Source organism: Rutidosis leptorrhynchoides, chromosome 11 (genome assembly GCF_046630445.1).
Source record: "Rutidosis leptorrhynchoides isolate AG116_Rl617_1_P2 chromosome 11, CSIRO_AGI_Rlap_v1, whole genome shotgun sequence".
In the NCBI taxonomy this organism is placed as follows: Eukaryota; Viridiplantae; Streptophyta; class Magnoliopsida; order Asterales; family Asteraceae; genus Rutidosis; species Rutidosis leptorrhynchoides.
This window is the reverse complement of record NC_092343.1, coordinates 204,843,390-204,852,484: the sequence shown is the minus strand read 5'-3', so window position 1 is coordinate 204,852,484 and position 9,095 is coordinate 204,843,390. Positions and strand designations below refer to the sequence as shown.

General features: G+C 32.5%; 2 long non-coding RNA genes across 4 annotated transcripts; both read left to right on the top strand.

Annotated features, from left to right (window-relative positions):
- Window positions 1–4,416: 4,416 nt before the first annotated feature.
- LOC139876490 (uncharacterized) lies at window positions 4,417–7,502 on the top strand. Of its 3 annotated transcripts, none has more exons than XR_011768132.1 (6): window positions 4,417–4,604; window positions 4,717–4,850; window positions 5,027–5,078; window positions 6,165–6,284; window positions 6,795–6,907; window positions 6,998–7,502. It is a non-coding gene; the product is annotated as an uncharacterized lncRNA (long non-coding RNA). The 3 variants fall into 3 exon arrangements; XR_011768130.1 differs by having other exon boundaries at window positions 6,136–6,284; XR_011768131.1 differs by having other exon boundaries at window positions 4,713–4,850; window positions 6,136–6,284.
- A 10-nt stretch (window positions 7,503–7,512) lies between these two features.
- Window positions 7,513–8,801, top strand: LOC139876491 (uncharacterized). Its single transcript, XR_011768133.1, has 3 exons — window positions 7,513–7,612; window positions 8,074–8,172; window positions 8,448–8,801. It is a non-coding gene; the product is annotated as an uncharacterized lncRNA (long non-coding RNA).
- Window positions 8,802–9,095: the final 294 nt, after the last annotated feature.

The window sequence follows — 9,095 nt, the reverse complement described above, 5'->3', positions numbered from 1 at the left end:
GTGTATGGATTAGATATAAAGGATATGTAATTTTGTTTTCATGTAAATAAGTCATGAATGATTACTCATATTTTTGTAATTTTATGAGATATTTCATGTTAGTTGCCAAATGATGGTTCCCACATGTGTTAGGTGACTCACATGGGCTGCTAAGAGCTGATCATTGGAGTGTATATACCAATAGTACATACATCTAAAAGCTGTGTATTGTACGAGTACGAATACGGGTACATACGAGTAGAATTGTTGATGAAACTGAACGAGGATGTAATTGTAAGAATTTTTGTTAAGTAGAAGTATTTTGATAAGTGTCTTGAAGTCTTTCAAAAGTGTATGAATACATATTAAAACACTACATGTATATACATTTTAACTGAGTCGTTAAGTCATCGTTAGTCGTTACATGTAAGTGTTGTTTTGAAACCTTTAGGTTAACGATCTTGTTAAATGTTGTTAACCCAATGTTTATAATATCAAATGAGATTTTAAATTATTATATTATCATGATAATATGATGTATGAATATCTCTTAATATATATATATATATATATATATATATATATATATATATATATATATATATATATATATATATATATATATACATTAAATGTCGTTACAACGATAATCGTTACATATATGTCTCGTTTCAAAATCATTAAGTTAGTAGTCTTGCTTTTACATATGTAGTTCATTGTTAATATACTTAATGATATGTTTACTTATCATAATATCATGTTAACTATATATATATCCATATATATGTCATCATATAGTTTTTATAAGTTTTAACGTTCGTGAATCACCGGTCAACTTGGGTGGTCAATTGTCTATATGAAACCTATTTCAATTAATCAAGTCTTAACAAGTTTGATTGCTTAACATGTTGGAAACACTTAATCATGTAAATAACAATTTCATTTAATATATATATATATATATATATATATATATATATATATATATATATATATATATATATATATATATATATAAACATGGAAAAGTTCGGGTCACTACAATACTTAGTTTGTGTGTTTTATAAAATACTTAGTTATTGTATATTACATCAAATAAATATTTGTCCTTTATTGAAACATGAATGTTTAAACTAATTTTTCTCAAGTTTAATTTAAGAATATCCTAATTAATTAAAATAATTATTAAAACTTAATTATTATTTAAAATAAGTATTCATACGTTTCGTTGTCTGAAAAGTTATTTTTCCTGTTTCATTAACCGTAGTGTTTTATTAAAAAAGTAAATATTAAAAAAATAGTATAAAAATTTCTTACAACTTCGATCTAAATAGTAACTAGAAATAGATACGGATCTAGTGATGTCGAAATTCAATTTAATCATTTATTATATATTTTTATTTTTCATTTTATTTTATGTTTTTAATAAAGTAATTATATATCTTTCATAATTTATTAGTTTCAATTATTAACTTTATTATTACTAATTTTCAAAATTTTCTAATGATTAATTAACACATATCAAAAGTAGCCTGCTCTATAATATAGAAAAAAAAATTTGGCGTGGAAAAATAAATGAATTTAATAAATGGTTGTTAAGTATTTAACGGAAAAAGTCGGGTTATTACACATAAAGCCCACCTTACTCGGAAGAATTTGCAGGCTACCGGCACCACTTAGCCGGGTACAAAACATTGGGAAATTACGAACCATATTATCACATAAAGGCCTACTGAACCAAGTACGTTGGGCACCCGACAATCCCTACAAAATCATTTATGAACCGGATGCAATCTTACCCGGTCAAGGGAATACCGAGAAGAAGCACTTGAAATAAACAATAGGTAAACTCCTTTTTTGCCTAAACAAGAGCAAGACACTCGTTCGTCACACTATAGACGGATCCGCTACGCTCTCTCGGAATAACCATACCTTTCCAAGATAGGTATCTAGTCCCGGGACAAAAACTTGGTCCCGAAACAAGCATACAGTCCCGGAACAGGCACATGATCCCGGAACAAACAAATGAACTGCACGCCACGTCAGTCCACGAATCTAGGAAAATTTGTTACGATCTGTTTGTTATTCCGATGAAAGGGACATGTGCCACGTCAACCCTTGAATTTAGTGAAGTTTGTTATAACCATGAAAGGGACATATGCCACGTCATGATTCCCTCATAACACCTATAAATACGTACACAAGATCATTCATTACATAACACTGGATGCATTAATGTTACTCTGCCCAAATTTCTTACTGTAACATTCTCCAGCTAAAAATACAACTCCAATAGCGATTCCGGTCGATATCGGAGTTAATCTCTCCTCTAAGATATTAACTTACTCGATCCAAATTGAGTAAGGTTAATCTCATCGTTTATTTTACGCCCTTGAAATCCATATTTCAAATCGGAGTTTGCACAGTTATTGGAGATAAAACTAATACAAATGTAGTCTAGACCTACATACGAAGACACGAACTAGTTCGACTAAAAGACAACCATAACACAAAAATAAATTGAAATCAAAGCTTCATTTATCACATAATTTTCATTCCAGAATGTAACATTGATTACAAAAATATGTGCAACAAAGTGCAGTACAGGATACTAAAACTGAAATTCCAACACTTGCTGAACGGTTGTGCCCTCATCATCACAAAGTTCCTTGAAGCCGGAAATTTGTATTTCCGACAATGCCGTCTCGGCAGCCTGCAACTCCTGTAAAGTACCCGGGACAACCTTCTCGGCAATATCCGGGTGAAGGGCAACCCCTCCACCGACATTATGCTTCTGCATCAACCGCACCGCCTGAATAAAGTTTGCCGCCCCAAAACTCTTCAAGTATGCATCAGAAGGCACCTTCATGGTGCCAGAGTTAATCGCCTTCTTCAGCAGTGAAGGCAAAGCAGCCTACAACCGATTACTCTTGGCCATAGCCACATCCTTCATCAGGGAGACGGAGGATAATTCCTTCTCCTTCTGCGCCAGTGATATGCACAAAGCTTACCTAATCTTATTGTAATATGATTACGAATTCGTCCATAGAGAGCAGTGTTTAAGATTTAAAGGCTAATAACTATTCTGAAGATTTAGTTGTAAAAATGGGGGTTTTGATTTAAAACTAATTAAAACGAAGTAAACAAAAACGAATTCAATAAGGTAAAGGGGTATTCACTTATATTCAATTCCCTAGGATCCGGATTGCTTTTATTAAGAACAATGTAATCAAATCCCCAAGTGTAACTCACGTTAACCTAGTTCATTAATCAATTAGTAAGGAAAGCTAGTGTCCCTCACTTAGATACTAATTATATCATGAAAGTGTCGGTTTTTCACGTTGGTTTCCCACACGCTTCTGAAGAACACAATCAATCAATTTATAACTACTCAAGATGGTGATTTAGTTGAAGGGTAAATCGGTGTCCCTCTTTAGGCTTTACAATTACCTAATTAATTGATGAGATTAATTACTAGTCTAATTACACTGGTGTCCCGCATGCAATTCAACTAATCCAATTATATTTCAATAACCTAGACAAGCCAATCAATTTAGTAACTCTCGTTACATCAATTAACAGACAAGTAATTAATGGGATCAATCAATGGGAGTAATTAAGAATCATGGATCAAGAGCAATTATTAATACATACAAGAGATTATACAATCCATCACCTAGGTTCAATCATCTAAGTGAATACATGAAATTTAGCTAATCATAATTAGGCTTGAACAATCAAACAAATAAATTAAGCACAAATTATCAATCATTAAGATAAATAAAAAATTAAGATAAAGAGTACCAAATTAATATTGACGTCAAATCCACATTAAAAACTCAAATATATAGCTTGAAATCTTGTCTTCAGTTTGTACGTTCAGAAAGCAAGGATAATATGGAGCAATCCACTTCAATAATCAATATAACTCAACCCTCTGTATCTCTTTTATTTTTGTCTATCTACGCCTTAATGGCAAACCACCAGAGAGCCAAAAAAATAAAAGTATACCTAATACTAATATTTTTGTTTTTCGAATCAAAAAGGGTTGTAAATATTTATATCCAATAAGAATCATGCGTGCAACCCTCTCTTCATCAAATAAAAGGATCCGGTCATATTTATTTATTTATTTATTTATTTATTTATATTTATTTATTTACATTTACATTTACATCCATACTAAATGCCGTAAAAAACCCTACAATCCTATTGGACAATACCCCCCACCCCCCCCCCCTCCCCCCCCCCCCCCCCCCGGGTCACAATGTAGCCGTTTTCCCTTCTTTTATTCTCCCATCAAATCCCAGAATCTTCTTCATCTTCTTCTTCACTCTACGACCTTCTATACATACTAAATGGCGTAAAAAACCCTACAATCCTATTGGACAATACCCCCCCCCCCCCCCCGGCCCGGTCACACTGTAGCCGTTTTCCCTTTTTTTATTTATTTTTTTTAACACCCTCCCTTCTCCCATCAAATCCCAGAATCTTCTTCATCTTCTTCTTCACTCTACGACCTTCTATCCCATCAGATCAAAATCTAACCAACGCTACCACCGTCATCATCGACGCGACCTTATCCTGCTCCACCATCGCCACTCCTGCTGCCGTCAACAGAGATGGTTAGTTCGCTTCTTATCTTCTTTTTTTCATTTATCTGTTCTTTCTTTTGAGACAACTTATGGACCCATGAAAGTGCTGATTTTGATTTATTTGCTAACTTAATTAAGGAAGACATGAATTGGAGAAAAGAATTAGGGTTGTTGTTAAATTCGAGGAGGACAAAATGAAGGTGACACCAACATATCTCCCAAACCAGCCAAACAAATCTGACTGAACTGCAGCTACTATGGCTGTTAAAGATAAAGGTAGGTGGATGATGGACTTTCATTGAATCCAAGTGTGAGGGTTAGTTGGGTTATTTAATTTGTTTGATGTGTATTACTTTGAGTTATGAAAGCTTCTTATTTTCGAACTTATACAACAGTTAACTTAATGTTATTTGTATTTTCTTATATCTTAGACTTTGGTTGACTATTTTCAGGTGGTCGAATTAACACTGTTAACTTATATTTGCAGTTTCAGATTGATCATCCGTAAGTTTTGCTAATATATATTTACAAATCAATGATTGTTGTAGATTTTAGGTTTGAAAGACCCAAATTCGCAAATGAAAACTATTTATGTTGCAGTTACGAATGGATGGCAATGGAGAGTATGCAAAAGCCGACTCTAATGATTTGTAATATATGTGCTCAAAACTGTTCATATATATACCCTTCAACAATATTTGTTTACATGTTATTTGCTAATTTTTTAGAACAATAATTTCCACTGAACCCATAAACTCTAATTTTGATCAAAAACTTTTGAAGCTGTCATGTTGAAATAATAAAAGAAGTGCACTTTATGAATTTGAGATATGTGATAATTTTCGTCTAAGGGTAAGGAGTAATTATTTCAATCAAATTTTAGTCTACTGGCTCACCATTCATTGAAACTATTTGTTCTGAATTTGCTACAGCATTACCTCACTTGATGCTAATTGTTCTAAAAATTTGGAACATCGTTGCATTATTGTGCATTTACTATTTTTAAATTATTTTTCATATATCTAATATCAAGTTGAAACATGTTTAATAATGTTCCCATTTGTAAGAATATCCTATAACATTACAAAGCTTCAGTTTTGCAGGTGGTGTTTACTTTTTCAATATCGTTGTGGAGAGAATATATGGAATAAATGTTAAGTGTTACTGAGAATGTATATTCTGCTTGATGTATATATATGTTGTTGATGATATTAGGAATTAGGTTCCTATATATTTGTTTGTTGTTTGCTGATTTCCTGTTTTTTTTTTCCTTTTTTTTTTTGCCTTATGTGTTGTTTACTTTGTCATTAATGTTATCGAGAGAATGTATGGACTGAATGTTGGTTCTCTTGCGATATCATGGGCTATATGTTGTTGCTCTTTATTGTTGGATTTAGGGTTGTTAATCTTACAGATATATTTATCTGTTGTCGATGCTATCAAGTTCATCTCTGTCTATTTGTTGTTTGCTAATTGTTCCTTCTGTGTTTTTTTGGCTTGTTGTAGCTTTCTCAGGTCACTCATAGTGTGGTTTATTATTAATTTTGTTCTTTTTATGCAGGTTTTTGCTCATATTGTGGTTTCCTGCAGGTATGAATATTTTTTATTTGATCGAGAAGTAATTAAACAGGATGAAACAGAATCAAATGATAGTTAAACATCCACTTTGAGTGACCGAAGCTTTCCTGAGCTTTTTCTTAGCGAAAGTAGGTAATTTGTTTACTTTAATATGACTGGATTTTCTCTCCCTTTCTCTATACGGATGTATGTATATAGATTTCAAAATTAAGACTTTTCAAAGGTACTTCTAGATGAAGCTAAACTTAGATATGAGAAGGTCTTATTTCAAGCAGTTAATTTGGTCAGTCATAGCTTTACTGAGTTTAACGTGGTAAGACCTTGAAAACATTGACCTGGACCAATTGGATGTTGAGCTGCAAATTTTTTGGCTAATTGCAAGACGATTATGCTACTGATATTGATGAGTATGACTGTATGAGAAGAAATAAAAAAGAAAAAGGAGTCAGCTGCATTACATTTAATTGCTGTCATTTTTGGTTTATGTAGTTTTTAATTGCATTTTTGAATTTTGACTATATAGATATGGAGATGGTAGGCAAAGAGATAATGTTGCTAGATTATATTAATGGTTTACATGGTTAATTTATTAATCAATATACATGATCCACGTGCTGAGTATATGTTAAACTGGTTGTGTAGTGGGGAAGAGAATGGAGGATATCTCGATATGAAGTGTTTGGACTCAAAAGCAGACAATATGAGCATTATGTATCTGATGACTTCTTAATTATTATTCGGGTTAAGACTTGAAAGTGTGTCACTTGAAACGTTTGCACTATCACCTTTTCTTTTTAAATTTGTTTATTTAGTTGTTTGATTTTAGTTAAAAATACATGTGACAGGGAAGGAGAGTCAAAGGAAAAAAAAAAAAAAGTAATACCTACCGCTGCACCATCCCAACGGAAACCAACTATCTTCCAACCCATGTCCTATGAACCATATACCTACTAGTAATGTAATTTGGCTTCAACTATTACCAACAGTAAAATGTAGCAAACGACTTATTGCCAAAATGTAGCCAAAAGTGGAACAAATATATTGCTACATAAAGTGGACAAGGGTGGGCAGGTGATGGGGTTGAAGCTAGATGGTGGGGTTGAAACTGGCGGTGGAATACTCACAATCGAGGTGATTGTAATTTTATTTGTCATCATTGCTATAACTGTTTATTTATATATTTGAGATAAATATGGAGAGAGTGATGAAGAAGCTTACGTTGATTGTGGAATACCAGTTCTAAAATGAATGTAAAAGTTAAAAGATCTGCAAGTTTTATCTACAATATAATGTGTATGCTTATGTATATGTATATTGTAGCATATAATAATTAAGTTGCACTTTTTGTTTGGCCTACCAGATCTTTAAATTTCGCTTCATTCTATATCAAAAGTTCTTATTCCGAATTTCGTAATGATGCTGCGAATATTGTTTCTCAAGTCAACCATTGAAAGAATCAGGTGTGTTTTTGTTATTCCTTTTTTGCAATTTGCTTAATATAATTTTTTAGTATCATTTCCTTAATGGATCTACAGCTACAAACGCTTTAGTAATGAATTGATTAGGGCTATGTTTTATCGTCAACTGCAAAGTAAAAAAAAAACCTAAATAAATTGGGTCAAGTGGGTAAATGCCGCTCAAAGTGTACTAAAGTGTATAAAATTTGTGCCTTTGTTTTATATAGTCATAGCTTCAATAGTATTTTGGATGCAAGTTTCAAACTTTTTATATCAGTAGGCCAATTTTCTTTGTTTCCCATAGACGAGGTCAGTATAATGATGTCAATTGTACATGTATGGAATGAAATGTAGTAAAGAAAAAAAAAATCTAACAAACTGCTTTGCATACTTACAGATTAGAGCTGTTGCTTTGGAGACATATTTCAAATTTTCTTTATTTAATGGCGTCTTAATTGCATTAGGTACTTTGGGATCTTTCAATTTTGATCATCCCGATGTTGGTAACACACACACTTACCAACAGTTACCATGCCATCTTTCTATTCTACATGAATATGTAGGTATTTTTTTTAATATTAATTTTGTATTTTCTGTTTGCCAGGTTATATGATATTATTCGTTTGTTTCATTTTTTGCATTTCTTGATTTAAGTTATTGTTGTTATTTGTGAGCATATATCAGTTATTTAAAAAGACTTATGTTTCAGTTCTTTAGTTTGATTGAGTGCTTTATATGCTAAATGTAACCACAAATTTTGTCATTCAGGCTTTAAAAAGGTGTCATTTTCAAATTTAGGTTCCCAATACATTATAAAAGCAGGTTTGCCGATTTACAGGTCATCCTGAAGCGGATTTGAAGTTTTTGTGGACCTCGAAGTTGAAGATGTTGTGGACCTGATCAAGTGTAGTATATCCGTAACAATCAAAATCCTTTACAACAAATACAGCAACAGGAGGAATGCATCCCAAGAGTACAAATATTTTACGCCTTTCAGTTGTCTTAATGTTGTGTATAATTGGTGTCAAATTGGGTAGTGGTAGATTTCAACATCTACGCTTCACACACAAACGCTTACAAATATCCACCACGAAGCGCGGACCTCTATACTAGTTTTTAGCTAAATCACGTATGGGCCCAAATAAATCATAAAGTCACCGACCTTTATTAAAATCAAACACCGGCCCAATTTAATTAGTCACCACCTTTCTTCTATTGCTAAGAAAATTCAGCAAAAAATAAATTAGATAGCCACCTTACTTTCTTCATCTCTCGCGACTGAAAAAGCTACTCATGACCGCGAAATGCTGAAACTATTACGACCATAACTCTTTTTTTTTTTTCAAATCATCACTTTAATCAAATATGTACCAAGAGATCTTCAAAACCACTCGAAATCACAATGGTAGGAACCGATATTGTGACTGAAAATATATATAATTGGAGCAATATTAAATTTCCCCACACTTGAACATTGCTTGTCCTC